Source organism: Moschus berezovskii, chromosome 23, assembly GCF_049115385.1.
Source record: "Moschus berezovskii isolate FMDL1 chromosome 23, NW_MosBer_1.0, whole genome shotgun sequence".
NCBI classification, from domain to species: domain Eukaryota; kingdom Metazoa; phylum Chordata; class Mammalia; order Artiodactyla; family Moschidae; genus Moschus; species Moschus berezovskii.
The window spans coordinates 51,386,587-51,402,852 of NC_142482.1; the positions used below are offsets into that span (position 1 = coordinate 51,386,587).

Here is a 16,266-nt window from a genome sequence, read left to right on the forward strand (position 1 = left end):
CTGGACATGCCCTGGGTCTGATAATGTCTGCACATGGTTCTTCTCTGTATTTGAGGATGGTTAGGTGGGTGATGCCACCATTAATACTCAGGACCCAAGATACAGAAGGGAATCATGTATGTGATCAGAACTCAGGTTTACACAAACTGATTGGCCCCAACCTTTGTAACACCCCCGACTCCCCAGGATCCATCTTCCCTCCGAAAAGGGCTCAGGAGCAGCAGGTGAGGCTACCCTGAGAAATCAAGGACCCATTATCAAGGGGCAGGAAAATGATAGAAGAGGCGGCTTCCATGGTGGATACTGACCCAGAATATCCATTCCACATTTGGATGCCCCAGATTGACTTTCCACCCTTGATTTTCCCAGTTGACTTAAGAAATAAAGTCAATTGGGAAAGCAAACAAACAAATTAGTAAAACAAGTAAATAAAACAATGAAACCACATTGTGTTCTTTAGATGTGGGAACAGCAAGAAAAAAGGGAAAAGATAATGGCTTCTTAGGACAGCTTCACCAAAGTACCAGTGAATCCAATCCAGTTGTTGGAATGAGAAAAGTATCTCTTCACGTGGTTAATCATCGTTTCCAAAGTCTTGCAGAAATTGTGAACTCTTCTGCTCTTGGCACTTAGAAACATTCCAGTTTGTTAACCCTAGAGTCTCAGTTTTCTCTTTTCCTTCCTCCTCCTCCTCTCTTCTTCCATTTATTTCTCCTCCTTCTTCACCTTTCCTCCACTGAATCACTTTTGTACCATTGTAGGATATCAATTAGGCAAATATCCAGGTGTCCTGGCCTACTAATGTTGTGGGTTATGTTGATTAACTCCCAAATACTGAACCAGACTTGCATTCCTGGACTAAACCCTACTTAGCTATGATGTATAATTCTTTGGCAATATTGCTGAATTCTATTGGTTAATATATTGTTAAAATTTTTTGCATCATTATTCACAAGAAATATTGGTCTGCAGTTTTCTTATTTTGTACCATCTTTGTCTGTGTGTGAGGATAATATTAGCTCTATAAAATGAACTGGAAGTGATTTTTCTTTTTCTATAAGAGATTGTGTAGAATTGGCATTAAGTCTTCCTCAAATGTTTGGTAGAATTTCTCCTGTAAAACCCTCTGGGGTAGGAGATCTCTTTGCGGGGGAATTTTTAAAAATTGCAAATTCAATTTCCTTAATAATGTTAGGATTATTGAAATTTTCTATTTCATTTTTGGGAAGTTGTTGTGGCTTGTGTTTTTGAACAATTGGTTAATTTCATCTTTGTTGTCAAATCTATATGTTATTTTTTTTAATAGTATCCCCTTTTCTTTTTGATGTCTGTAGTGATACCTTTTATTCATTCCAGATATTGGTCATTTGAGTCTTCTTTCCATTTTCCTTTGTCAGTCTTGATAGAAATTTGTCAGTTTTGATCTTTTTGAAGAGCCAAGGTTTGTATCATTGATTTTCTGTATTGTTTTTCCTGTTTTCAGTTTCCTTGATTTCTGCTCTTAATCTCATTGTTTCCTTTCTCTTGCTTGCTTTGTGTTTATTTTGCTTCTCTTTTTTTACATTCTTGTGGTGAGATCTTAGATTATTGATTTAGGACTTTGTCCCTTTTCTAATGTATGCCTTTGGAGCTATAAATGTCCCTCTCAGCACTACTTTTAATGGCATCCTACAATTTTGCTATGTTGTATTTTAATTTTTATTCAGTTTGATGTATTGATTTCTCTTGAAATTTTTCTCATTGGCCCTTGAATTATTTAGAACCATGGTATTTAGTTTGCAAATGTTGGGAGATTTTTCTATTATCTCTTAATTATCAGTTTCTAGTTTAATCCCACTGTGAATGAAGAACATTTACTCTGCTGCTGCTGCTAAGTCGCTTCAGTCGTGTCCAACTCTGTGCGACCCCATAGACGGCAGCCCACCAGGCTTCCCCGTCCCTGGGATTCTCCAGGCAAGAACACTGGAGCGGGTTGCCATTTCCTTCTCCAATGCATGAAAGTGAAAAGTGAAAGTGAAGTTGCTCAGTCGTGTCCGACTCTTCGCGACCCCATGGACTACGGCCCACCAGGCTCTTCTGTCCATGGGATTTTCCAGGCAAGAGTACTAGAGTGGGGTGCCATTGCCTTCTCTGGAACATATACTCTATGAGACCATAAATTTCTGGCTGGAGTTTCTCAGAAATCATCAACTTGAAATATTTCTTACTCTACCATAAAGGAATCTGGGGATAGTCTGGGTTTATAAAGAACCCAGGCAAGCAGGGTTTCTCTTCATTTCTTTATTAATGCAACATTTGTTGAGAATCTAATATGTACCAAGCATATAATGCTTCTCAGTTTAAACATTTCATTCCCAGGTAACTCAGTGATAAAGAATCTGCCTGCCAGTGCAGAAGCCACAGGAGGTGTGGGTTCAATCCCTGGGTCAGGAAGATTCCCCTGGAGAAGGAAATGGCAACCCACTCCAGCATTCTTGGAAGAATAATCCCATGGACAGAGGAGCCTAGTGGACTACAGTCCAAAGAGTTGGACATGACTGAGTGACTGACCGAGCATTGACAAGTGCTGACAAAAGGATAAATTCTCTATGAGGACAATTTGACATACAATTTTCTAAATTCAGACAGAAAAACAGTGACTTCATAGAGGAAAACTCTATAGAAGGCTCTATAAGAACTGCTCTATTCAATTGCATTTAGAAATGGTTATGTAACTATTGCACTGAACTAGCATGACTCATAGGATGTAATCAATCATAAAGCAACACTTCAAATTTATTCCACAGAGTTAGCACTTCCTCAGCTCTTGGGTTTGAAATTTAGAGCAAATTTTTATTCTTCCAGTTACTTCCAGGTAATATATCCATTGGTCAGTAATTAACGTGTCTGGATTCATATCACAGTGAAGAAAAAAAACATTGACAAGTTTCTCCCATCCTTAGCTCAGCCTCCTACAAAGAGCTACAGTTGGGTTAGGAGAGAAACCTGAGTTCCCTTTCTTTTCCCCATCCCTGCCCCTTGCAGTTTGTACAAGGCAACTGCACACTTTTCTCTGGTTAGAATACTGCGAGGAGGAGGGGAAGGTGGAGCAGAAAAGCTCTTACTTGTCTGGTCCTCCTGTGAAGATCTGGTGTTACAGTTCTTTGATCTTCACAGGTATATAAAGTTGCCTCTCCTGTTGGTTTGTATGAATTTTTTGGAGTTGCTCCAGGGTAGAGTTATCTCACCAAGATTTCCCTGCGAACAAATGGATCCATCTTAATATGCCTGATCACTTACTCTTTTCTGGGACCCCAGGAATCTGTTACCAACTCCAGCTTTATTGTTCATCTGGCTACACATCCAAATGATCCTCTTAGAAAGGATGCAAGATAACCAAACACTTGCATTCTCTTGTGGGTGACCCACATTTGATCCAGAGGAACTACTCACATTTTCTTTGCCCCTGAAGATTTAGAAAAGTTGGTGGTTGGAGGACACCCAGCACACACATTACTCTATACAAAACAACTCTCATCTTTAATCTCTGGTTTTCATTTTTTATGTACTTTGTATTTATGTAAGCAGTTGAAAGCCATGTGATCAGATTTTGATAACCTCCCCTGCAAATTTTGCACATGGAGGTCTCATAGCTCACTTTTAAGTGTGACATCAGTGTCATAGTGTGTTAGCTGAAACTTTCATTTGTCTACAGTTCTACCTGGCTTGTGATCCCAGAATGATCAGTTTCTAATCCTATCTTTGGTTTACACTTGCCATTTCACCATGACAAGTAGCCTTTTCTTCCCCTAGTTTCATCATCTAAGGGAAAGTTAATATCAAGTCTTCATGTAATTTGAAGTACTCACTTTCATAATCTGGAGATTCCTAGGGCTACCACGACAAAACACCACAAACTGGGTGTTCTAAATGTTGGGCAGTCCCCAACTTTTTGGTACCAGGAACCAGTTTCATGGAAGACAGTTTTTGTATGGATCAGGGGTGGGGAAGATGGTTTGGGGATGATTCAATGGATCAGGGGTAGGGGGAGATAGTTTGGGGATGATTCAAGCACATTGCATTTACTGTGCACTTTATTTCAATTATTATTACAGCAGCTCCACCTCAGATCATCAGACATTCAGATCCGGCAGGTTGGGGACCCCTGGTATAAACAATAGAAATTTATATCTCACTGTTCTGGAGGTTAGGAGTCCAAAATCAAAGTGTCACCAAGGCCACATCCCCCCACCAAAGACTCAGACTAGAACCTGTACTGAGCTTCTCTCCTAGCTCTTGAGGGTTACTGGCGGTCTTTGACTTGCAGCTACATCACTCCAGTCTCTGCCTCTATCTTCACATGATGCTCTTCTTGCATGTCTTCATCTCTGAAGGGTCTTCTTATAAGGACACCAGTCACTGGGTTTAGGGCCCACACTAATCCAGTATGACATCATCTTAATGTGGTTACATTGACAAAGACTCTTATTTCCAAATAAGGTCATATTCACAGGTTCTGAGTGATCATGGATTGTGGGGAGGAAGGGTAACACTGAATATACAATCCAGTACAGGTACAGTAATATTTTCTACACATTTATTTTTATTTGTTTATTTTTTGGCCATGTTGTGCAGCGTGTTGCACAACGAGATCTTAGTTGCCCCACCAGGGATCAAACCCACGTCCCCTGCAATGGAAGCATGGAGTCTTACCCACTGGACTGCCAGGGATGTCCCTAATATTATCTATGGAAAGTTCAACATCAGTTGCAAATAGGACTTTGCATGTTTTTTCCAACAAATAACCTTCTGAAAACTATGGAGCTTACATCGGTTTTGGAAAAACCTGTGGAAATGGGTGCCTCTGGGCTGCACTAGAGTGTACTGCATAGCTGTAGTCATAATTATAGAGGAATATGACAAAGGACGCAAACAAGCAGCTTAATAAGCATGGGTACATATCTTATGAGAGAATCGAAGCAAGCTAATAATAGCTACTCTAGAGATGAGCTAACCGATGCTTCTTCCCCAGCTGAATCCTCAGAGGGATGATGTAGTATTTGTTGATTTTGCCATGTGACTTGTGAAAACAAAAGAGATACAAAGAAAACAAATGACATTGTAATTTTGAGTGGTTTGACTGTAACTGCACATACTATGGAGAAGGCAACGGCAAGCCACTCCAGTACTCTTGCCTAGAAAATCCCATGGACGGAGGAGCCTGGTAGGCTGCAGTCCATGCGGTCGCTACGAGTCAGACATGACTGAGTGACTTCACTTTCCCTTTTCACTTTCACACATTGGAGAAGGAAATGGCAACCCACTCCAGTGTTCTTGCCTGGAGAATCCCAGGGACAGGGGAGCCTGATGGGCTGCCGTCTATGGGGTCACACAGAGTCGGACACGACTGAAGTGACTTAGCAGCAGCAGCAGCACATACTACACCAGTAGTAATGTGTTGTTTTGTCTACTTATCCCTTTTTAAGCCTCCGCAACATTTTAGACATTTTTCCTGAGAGTATTTCCACCATCCCCACTACCCCCATACCAGGTTTCCCCCTTGCCAAAAGTTTAAATGGTTGGTTGGAACCCTGTTCAAATAATGACATAACATCAGGCATAGAACTGAAAACCACTAAAGGAGAGTTTTCACGCTATCCGTCAAAATTGGGTTTTTTTAGACTAACTTCAAATACAGCTTCTTCATGACTTATCAGTAAAATCTGTCCTGAGAAAATCTGGACCTTTAGAATGATCCAGTGAATGGTTCATGCTTATGTATGTTCTATTTCCTATCCAAACACACTTGCTAATCTTGAGTAACTTCTTCCTGGACCTTTGATTTCGCTTGGCCAAGAGTGTCTTTGGAAAACCATATATTTATGTACCCCTGGAGAAGGCAATGGTACCCCACTCCAGTACTCTTGCCTGGAAAATCCCATGGATGGAGGAGCCTGGTAGGCTGCAGTCCATGGAGTTGCTAAGAGTCAGATACAACTGAGTGACTTCACTTTCATTTTTCACTTTCAAGCATTGAAGAAGGAAATGGCAACCCACTCCAGTGTTCTTGCCTGGAGAATCCCAGGGATGGCGGAGCCTGGTGGCTGCCATCTATGGGGCCGCACAGAGTCGGACACGACTGAAGCAACTTAGCAGCAGCAGCAGCAGCTGATTTAATGAGACTGCCATGCAACTTTAGAAACTTGGAATGACTACATTCAGTTCAGTTCAGTTCAGTCGCTCAGTCGTGTCCGACTCTCCGCGACCCCATGAATCACAGCATGCCAGGCCTCCCTGTCCATCACCAACTCCTGGAGGTCACTCAAACTCATGTCCACAGAGTCGGTGATGCCATCCAGCCATCTCATTCTCGGTCATCCCCTTCTCCTCCCGCCCCCAACCTTTCCCAGCATCAGAGTCTTTTCCAGTGAGTCAACTCGTCGCATGAGGTGGCCAAAGTATTGCAGTTTCAGCTTTAGCATCAGTCCTTCCAATGAACACCCAGGATCGATCTCCCTTAGAATGGACTGGTTGGATCTCCTTGCGGTACAAGGGACTCTCAAGAGTCTTCTCCAACAGCACAGTTCAAAAGCATCAATTCTTCGGCGATCAGCTTTCTGCACAGTCCAACTCTCACATCCATACATGACCACGGGAAAAACCACAGCCTTGACTAGATGGACCTTTGTTGGCAAAGTAATGTCTCTGCTTTTTAATATATTATCAAGGTTGGTCATAACTTTCCTTCCAAGGAGTAAGCGTCTTTTAATTTCATGGCTGCAATCAGCATCTGCATTACATAGCATGTATTTCCTTCTATTTTACATGGAACTTCTTTTTGGACCATGGCAAATGCCACTACATGCCTACCTTGCTATGTGCAAGCAGCTAGTGGATACTTATCCACTCTGTCGCTGCAAACGATTGATGCCAAATTTAAATCTTCCTCTGGATAATTGTTTTCTTTGTGTCTTGCTGTGTTATCGCATCTTTCCTGCAATTTGTATTTTCTTTTGTAAGACATTTGGATTCTTGTGAAAGTGTTATGTATGTAAATAATGGAAACAACACCCACACCATTCCTTAGCTGCTGTGGGTGCCGCCACACTTTCTTCTTGTTTTCTTTCTTCTTTCTCATCATCTTTTTTTTTTTTTAATCACCATAAGAATAGTTCTTAGGAATAGAAATGATGCAACAATCTTAAAGATAAAGTCAGTGCTTTATTATGAATTAGTGGAGAGTAATAAAAATTGGAGAAGGAAATGGCAACCCACTCCAGTGTTCTTGCCTGGAGAATCCCAGGGATGGGGGAGCCTGGTGGGCTTCCGTCTATGGGGTCACGCAGAGTCGGACACAACTGAAGTGACTTAGCAATAAAAATTGGCTTCTCTAGATGATGGCCAACCTGACTGTCGTGAACTTCATGTTATTTTGTGGTGGCTTAAAACACAGTAGCAGGTGAGATACACTTTGTATAATGTTCCACCACAGATTGAGCAGGGCAGGAGGTATAACACCATAGGTCAAAGTGAAATGGTTGTATGGGAACCAGAGAAATGATTGAGCTTCTGTATGCATTAGCCTGTATTTATAAAGTAAGTTGGCTTCCCTCATAGCTCAGTTGGCAAAGAATCCACCTGCAGTGCAGGAGACCCCAGTTTGATTCCTGGGTTGAGAAGATCCACTGGAGAAGGGATAGGCTACCCACTCCTATATTCTTGGGCTTCCCTTGTGGCTCAGCTAGTAAAGAATCTGCCTGTAATGCAGGAGACCTGGGTTCAATCCCTGGGTTGGGAAGATCCCCTGGAGAAGGGAAAGGTTACCCACTCCAGTATTCTGGCCTGGAGAATTCCATGGTCTGTATATTCCATGGGGTGGCAAAGAGTCGGACATGATTGAGCGACTTTCACTTTCATAAAGTATGTTAGACCACAAAGATTTTTCTCCACCTTGGAAAAAAGAGCCAAAACTACAAGTTGTGCAAAATAACTGGGACCATTTGTAGTCAGTAGTCTTCCAAGACTTTTAGGATATCTTTTACCTAAAGGGCTCCAAGGGCAGTGCTTGGAGTCTCAAGGTCTACACACACAAGCAGGGCCATGAAGTCCCAACATCATAGATGTTAAGAGAGAGAAGGGACTGAGTCCTGCTGCCCTTACTGTATGCTGGCTTCCTTCTCTTTAGTAGGAGACATTTGTGTGTAAGGCAGGCTGAGACCACATCAGCTCAGGCCCTGGGAAGGGGGAAGAAGCCAAGATTCGGGGGGACAGAGGGGACAGAGCATGTTTTCAGAAGCTAGCACGTCCCCAGGAAGCAGCAAGGCAGACTGGTGTGCAGTGGTCAAAGGCTGTGACTAACTCAGATTGAGCCAGGCTACTTGGATATCTGACTGTGAACTCTCAGCCAGCAGAACACAGTTCTGGGAGAAGTCCAGGTGACAATATTCAAAATCAGGCACAGTTCCAGGTGATTGGGCCAGTCACAGCAGGTCCCCAGCAAAAGCTGAGAGGAGAGTAGGAAATCACATCCTACGTCCCAGAGGAAGGGGCAGTGCAAGCCTCTGGCAGAACGTGAGGACCACGCTGAGGAAACTGGGGTCCCGGCCAGGATCCAATCCCTGCAGAGAACTGACACGCTAGCAGAGAAACTGAGGCCAACTGGAGTCACACAGCTTTGGCCAAAGTGGTAGGAGCACTCTGAGATGCAGAGTCTACAGGAGGAACCAGATTTCCAGGTCTCTAGGCAACCAAACCAGTTTTGTCTATTAATAGGGCTAAGGCTGATGACATTGATCGGGACTGGCTCAGATTGGCTGGGGGCAACTGAGAGCTTCTGGAACTTGACTGTGCATAAGAATTACCTGGGGATCTTGTTAAAATGAAGATTCTGATTGGGCAAATCTGAATTGGGGCCAGTATTCTGAATTTCTAACAAGATCCCAAGGGATGCTGCTGGTTTTCTAGAATAGCAGAACTCAGAAAATCCACACTTGCTGTCATTCTCTCCTCCCCACTTTCTTCTGCCTGCCCCACTGTTCTCCACCCGTTTCCCCAGCCCTCCTCCAAATCACGTCTGACCATCTTCTTTTCCTTGCCTTTCCATTTCCCCTGTCGTGCCAACCCCTTTGTCTGGCGGAATTTCTCTATCAAGACCACCGAAGAATTTCCACTTTGGGATTTCCCTGGTGGGAATCTGTCTTCCAATGCAGGGACTCAGGTTCGATCCCTAGTCAGGGAACTAAGATCTCGCATGCCTCAGGGCGACCCTCGCTTGCAACTACTGAAGCCTAAGGGCTCTGCAGCCCACAGGCCACAGCAAAGACCCAGAACAGCCAAAATAAAAGATATACAGAAATACTGGGGGAGGAGAAGGCGGCTCAGGAGGGAAGGGATATATATATATATACACACAATTTGTGACTGATTCGTGTTATTTTAGGGCAGAAACCAACACAAAATTGTAAAGCAATATTCCACCAATTAAAAAATAAATAAAATTTAAAAAAATTTGACACACAAAAGTAAATAAAAGGTTTCCTTCCTTTTAGCCCAAAAAAACCATAATTTTTTTTAAATGATAGAAGGTGCAAGATAACATAGTCAGAAACATTTCCTCCATTTTTAGCACACAACTAAATGCTTTTATGTTTGATAGAAATAACTAGTCCAGATTAATCTCCTTTTCGGTCTCATAAAGAAAGTGAAGAATATGTTACCTTTCTCTCCTAATATAATCCAACCATTAAAAGAAAAATTTGTCTGAACGCTCCCTTTGACAACACATATACTAAAGTTGGAACACTACAGAGAAGATGAACACAGTTCCTGTGCAAAAATGACATGCAAATTTCTGAAGCTTTCCATATTTTTAAAAAAACATTAAAATAGACATAAATTAATGGAGAAATATACTGTGTTTACGAAAGACAAGAACCAAGATAGTAAAATTTTCAGTTCTACTCCAATTAATCTATAAAAGGAATGCAAATCCAATAAAAATCCCAACAGAGCTTTAGTAAAACCTAATTCTCAAATTCAAATAAAAGAGCAAATGGGCAAGAATAGCTCAGAAAAATTTGAAGATAAAGAACAGAGTCGGGGGGGAGGGGGGAAAGAGGAGAGTGTGGGAGGGGAGTTCTCACTCTAGCTAAGCTCCAGACTGAATATGTAGTCAGTTATTAAAACAGTGTAATGATAGATATTCTATCTAATGTGATCATAAGTGATTTTGATTTTCTTATTTGTGCTCTTTTTTCTACATCAAATGTGCTAGTTTTGTGATAAAAATAAAGCTAAAAAATTAATGCTTTAAAAAAGGAAATATCTACTATAAGATTAAAAAATTAGAATGGTGTCACATATTTATTTTATGTCCCTACTGCCTAAAAACATGTCTGTATGTGGTATACACTTCCAGCTCTAAGGGGTTATCAGTTCCTGGCTTCAGTTCAGTTCAGTCACTCAGTCGTGTCCGACTTTTTGCAACCCCATGGACTGCAGCAAACCAGGCTTCCCTGTCCATCACCAACTCCCCTCAAACTCATGTCCATTGAGTCGGTGATGCCATCCAACCAACTCATCCTCTCTTGTCCCCTTCTCCTCCTGCCTTCAGTCTTTCCCAGCATAAAGGTCTTTTTCAGTAAGTCAGTTCTTTGCATCAGGTGGCCAAAGTATTGGAGTTTCAGCTTGGTATCAGTCCTTCCAATGAATATTCAGGACTGATTTCCTTTAGGATGGACTGGTTGGATCTCCTTGCAGTCCAAGGGACTCTCAAGAGTCTTCTCCAACACCACAGTTCAAAAACATCAATTTTTCGGTGTTCAGCTTTCTTTATAGTCCAACTCTCACATCCATACATGACCACTGGAAAAACCATAGCCTTGACTAGATGGACCTTTGTTGGTAAAGTAATGCTTCTGCTTTTTAATATGCTGTCTAGGTTGGTCATAGCTTTTCTTCCAAGGAGCAAGCATCTTTTAATTTCATGGCTGCAGTTATCATCTGCAGTGATTTTGGAGCCCAAAAAAATAATCTCTCACTGTTTCCATTGTTTTCCCATCTATATGCCATGAAGTGATGGGACTGGACGCCATGATCTTGGTTTTCTGAATGCTGAGTTTTAAGCCAGTTTTTTCACTCTCCTCTTTCACTTTCATCAAGAGGCTCTTTGGTTCCTCTTCACTTTCTGCCATAGGGTGGTGTCATCTGCATATCTGAGGTTACTGATACTTTTCCAGACAATCTTGATTCCCGTCTGTGCTTCATCCAGTCTGTCATTTTGCATGATGTACTCTGCATATAAGTTAAATAAGCAGGGTGACAATACACAGCCTTGACGTACTCCTCTCCCAATTTGGAACCAGTCTGTTGTTTCATGTCCAGTTCTAACTGCTGCTTCTTGACCTGCATACAGATTTCTCAGGAGACAGTAAGGTGGTCTGGTATTCTCATCTCTTGAAGAATTTTCCACAATTTGTTGTGATCCGCACAGTCAAAGGCTTTGGCGTAGTCAATAAAACAGAAGTAGATGTTTTTCTGGAGCTCTCTTGCTTTTTCTATGATCCAACAGATGTTGGCAATTTGATCTCTGGTTCCGCTGCCTTTTCCAACTCCAGCTTGAACATCAGGAAGTTCTCGGTTCACGTACTGCTGAACCCTCGCTTGGAGAATTTTGAGCGTTACTTTGCTAGAGTGTGAGATGAGTGCAGTTGTGTGGTAGTTTGAACATTCATTGGCATTGCTTTTCTTTGGGATTGGAATGAAAACTGACCTTTTCCAGTCCTGTGGCCACTGCTGAGTTTTCCAAATTTGCTGGCATATTGAGTGCAGCACTTTTAACAGCATCAACTTTTAGGATTTGAAATATCTCAACTGGAATTCCATCACCTACACTAGCTTTGTTTGCAGTGATGCTTCCTAAGGCCCCCTTGACTTCGGACTCCAGGACGTCTGGCTCTAGGTGAATGATCACACCATCATGGTTATCTGGGTCATTAAGATCTTTTTTTGTATAGTTCTTTTGTGTATTCTTGCCTACTGTTCCTGGTTTAGACTGAAAAATAATCTTATAATATGAAGCCAGTTGCTTAAGCTCTCTCAGACAGTTTTCCCGTCTATAAAATGATGACATTAATAGCCTCCCAGTTCATGTTGGAGGTTTTATTGTTATTGTGTAAGATTTGTGAAACTGCTTCACAAAATATAAAACAAGATACAAACTGCTATTACTGGTGTGTGTGTATGTGTACTCAGTTGTGTCCGGCTCTGTGCGACCCCACAGAGTATAGCCTGCAGGCTCCTTCATGAAAATTTCCAGGCAAGAATACTGGAGTGGGTTGCCATTTCCTTCTCCAGGGGATCTTCCCAACCCAGGGATCAAACCCACACCTCTTGGGTCTCATTCATTGGCCAGTAGATTCTCTCACTAGTAAGTATTTGAAATGAAGCCATTGTAGCATTTAAAGCTTCACACCATCCTGTGTTGGTTTGATTGGACTCTTTGAAGCCATTTGTGTTTAATGGGTGAAGTGAGTCGGGAGAGCATAATTTAAATCTCAGCTCCACTCCTCACACCCCATCTCATTTCACAACTGTTTTCCACCCATTCAATAACTATATTTATTGGGTGCCAGTATGCGCTAGAGCTGGCAGTTACGATGGTGAAACAGACATGCGTGCATGAAGGACATGCACGTCCTTGCATGTGTGAAGCTTATGGATTAGCAGCGTATTTGTGGACAAGAAAATAGGCGATTTCAAAATAAGGTGACCAGTGCTGTGATGTGGTAGCTTCAGGGTGCCATGAAGCTGTTGCTTGGGTGGTCATAGAAGGTTTCTTCAACCATGTAGTGTTGAAGAGGATGAAATAAGCAGATGATGAAAAGGGTAAAGGAGAAGAGTGGAGGATGCTTGCTGATCAGGCAATGGGGAGGAGCAGCATGTTCCAGGCAGAGGGCAGGGAACTTGGACTGCCCTCTGGGCAAGGAGAGCAATGGAACAACTTTTTTTTTTTTAACGTACCTGGATCATTTTTTGTTCGATTTTAGTACTTTATAATGTTTCCTAGGTCAGGATCAGCATGATGAGTATTAGAATACATTTTAGGGTGACCTCCTCCTCCCCCCAAGCCTCCCGACCACTCCCATACTGGCCTTTCCCCTCACTGCCTAGCCTTTCCTTTTGAAGAGGCAGCGCACTGAAGGGATGGAAAGAGGCTTTTCTCTTTTGAAGCTGCAGTATTATTAACAGAGAAGTAAAAGTCTCCCATGAGCTACGGCAAAATCCTGCAGATTGGTTTATGAATCACTGTAGCTTAGGTTAAAGCAACCTAATTTCCTGAAAGCCACTCCATGGCTTTAGCCTTCCAGAGGGGCATAAAGCTTGTATGATATTTACTCTTAGTTAAAATTAAATGGAAATTGAAAACAAAAAAACCCAAGAGTTTCTTCTGGGAGATCCTATCATTAAAGAAAACAAAAATTAAAGGCTACAAAGCCATGTGGGCAAGATGTACATATTGCATTAAAGAAGGTCTGGAAAATATACATGTCAAAGTGTTAAATTGATAACTATCTCTGAGTAATTGGGTTTCATGTGATCTTTATACCCTTTTTATTGTGAAATATACATTAGAGAAAGTATATGATATATAAAAGTATAATTTCATAAATTTTTATTATGTGAGCCCTCACATAACCATTACTCATATCAAGAAATAGAATATGGCCCAGGGGCTGTCCATCCACCCCTTCCCACTCACAACCCACCCTCTCCCCAGTGCCCTTACTTTTATGATGACTTCTTTTTTCCTTTTCTTTAGTTTTTCCACTTAAGTGTGTATTGATATTTTCACGTATTTATCTTTCCTTATTTTTTGGACTTTAAGTAAATGGGAACATATGCCTTTTTTTTTTAACTTCTATCTTTTAACATTAGGTTTCTCAGCTTCAATTATGCTAAGGGTACTATGATTCATTCCTTTTAAAAGGCTGTATGGTATTCCAAGGTTGGATATATTAATACCACATTTTATCTGCTCTACTGTTGGTAGACAACTTGTTTTCAGTTTGGGGCCATTATGAATGGAGTTGCTATTCTTTCGGTGCTCACATGCATGTATTTCTATTGGATATACACCCAGGGGTGGGAATCTGGGTCACCAGATATGTATATCTTTAATAGATGATGCCAAATGTTGCAGCAGTAGCAATGCATACTTCCTGCAGCAGGGTGGGAGTGTTCCCATCGCTCTACACTGAAGTTTTGCGCATTTATTTTCCCCTTTAGTTCATTTGAATTGTCTATTTTTCCTCTATAAATATAAATATCCACTGTTGAATTAGCAGAATGCTTTTCTAATACTTCTTAAATTTGTCTTTCCCAATGAGAATATTATTTTTAAACTTTCAAATTGAAGTAAATCATTCTTATAATAAAAACCACCCAGATCACAGGTATATGACTTAATGGATTATCACAAAGTGAACCCACCTCTGGGTCCATCACCCGGGTCAAGAAATAGAATTTTCTGGCCTCCTGGAAGCATCATCTGGCATGATCCTTTCCCTCATCAAAAGTAAACTATATATTTAGTTCTAACATGATAGATTAGTCTTGTATGATTTTGAACTTTATACAAGTTGAACAATACAGGAGACCTTTTTTCATGTGTAGCCTCTTATTTTTCAACATTGTGAGATTCATCTGTATTGCTATGTATAGGAGTAATTCATTCTTTTTTTTTCCTGCCACAAGGAAGAAATTTTGACCTAAGAGGCAATCTACTCAGTGCTTTTTTAACTCATGGACTGTATTGACCCTTGCCACATGTGGATTAGAACACTTCACAGTCATCTGTATGTTTGTTTCCACATCAGTAATAAGCTTTGGGGTTCAAGATGCTACTGGGAGAATGAATATGGTACCCAGCTGCCCTCTGATATCCATAATTATGGCTCCACTTGGAGTTGTCTCTCAGCAATAATGAATGTTTTCTTTCCCTTCTTCTCTACCTAAAATGCAAAATAATATCACAGCCCTGGGCTGCACACTTTTATGTAAAACAGAGCAGTCATAGGATTTTACTGGAAAGTTGATTTATTTCCGAGGATCATGAGAGTCCAAGGATAAAACTGGCATCTGGCCAGAGGGAGAGCCCTTGACCTAGAAGTGGAGACAGCTTCAAAGCTGTGTTGGTTTATAATGGAACAAGGCACTTTTAACATGAATCAGAGCCTCAAAACTTTCTTGGGGCAAAAAAAAAAAAAAACATCCTAAAACTGTCCTCCAAAAGGAAAGGTAAAATCAATAGCTTGGGTTTTTCACTCTTTTAGATAAGCAATACTAAGCCCTTCTACCAAAACAGTTGTTTAAATCTAGCTTTTGTTTTGTTTTTTGAAAGAACAAAGTGTCAACTGAGCTTGAACTCTTAAAGCAGAATCTTGATATCAATCTTTTTTTTTTTTAAAGCAGGCTTTCAGATGGTAAGTCTCTAAAAGGCTGCATGTGAATATGTAGTAAATGTAATTTTTCTTCTTTTTTTCTTTAGGCCTTGAGATGTAATTATTAAAGCTGCAAATGTCCCCAGTGATATCAGCTAGATAATCAAATTTGGATCACAGGAATGAAATAACCTGAAGTGTGCCTTCATTACTGCTTTCCTAGAAATAATTCACTTAAGATGATTCTACCCTTCCCCCACCCACAAATCTGTAACCAGACAATGAAGAAAGCCAGTAAAATTAGCCAGAGTAGTCAAAAGGGTCAAGTTGATTCGCAAAGCATGGAATGCCAATATTTCTCCACCATAAAAATAGAATAAAACATTGCCAAAATCACATGCAGGAACAATAAATTAAAAGGCTGAATAAAAATGCAAAATTTAGGAGACTTTATTGCTAAAGTAGCCATGAATTACCGATTAACTTTCTTTAAAAAAAAAAAACAGCAAAAAATAACATTTTTTATGATAGTTGATTGAGAATAGTTTTTGTTAGCAAACATATGAACCCACTGGAAAAAATGACCTATGAATGTATAGGTCATTCAAACAAGGATATAATTAGTATTATATAAACTTAAACTAAGCAAAATCAAGATTTCAACACATTGAGAAGTTCTGAACTGTTTTGGTATACTTCCTTTCAGTAAGAAGATAAAAATCCCTTTTTGCTCCTACCTACCCCTCTCTTCCAGTGTGATCAGTAAAGAACCCGCCTGCCAGTGAGATGTGAGAGAGATGGGTTTGATCCCTGGGTCAAGAAGATTCCCCTGGAGGAGGGCATAGCA

The 16,266-nt window shown here is 40.9% G+C and overlaps 1 non-coding gene across 1 annotated transcript; it reads left to right on the plus strand.

Moving 5' to 3' along the window:
- The first annotated feature begins 9,742 nt into the window (after window positions 1-9,742).
- On the plus strand, window positions 9,743-9,849 carry LOC129543934 (U6 spliceosomal RNA). Its single transcript, XR_008683388.2, has one exon. It is a non-coding gene; the product is annotated as a U6 spliceosomal RNA (small nuclear RNA).
- The last annotated feature ends 6,417 nt before the right edge of the window (window positions 9,850-16,266 follow it).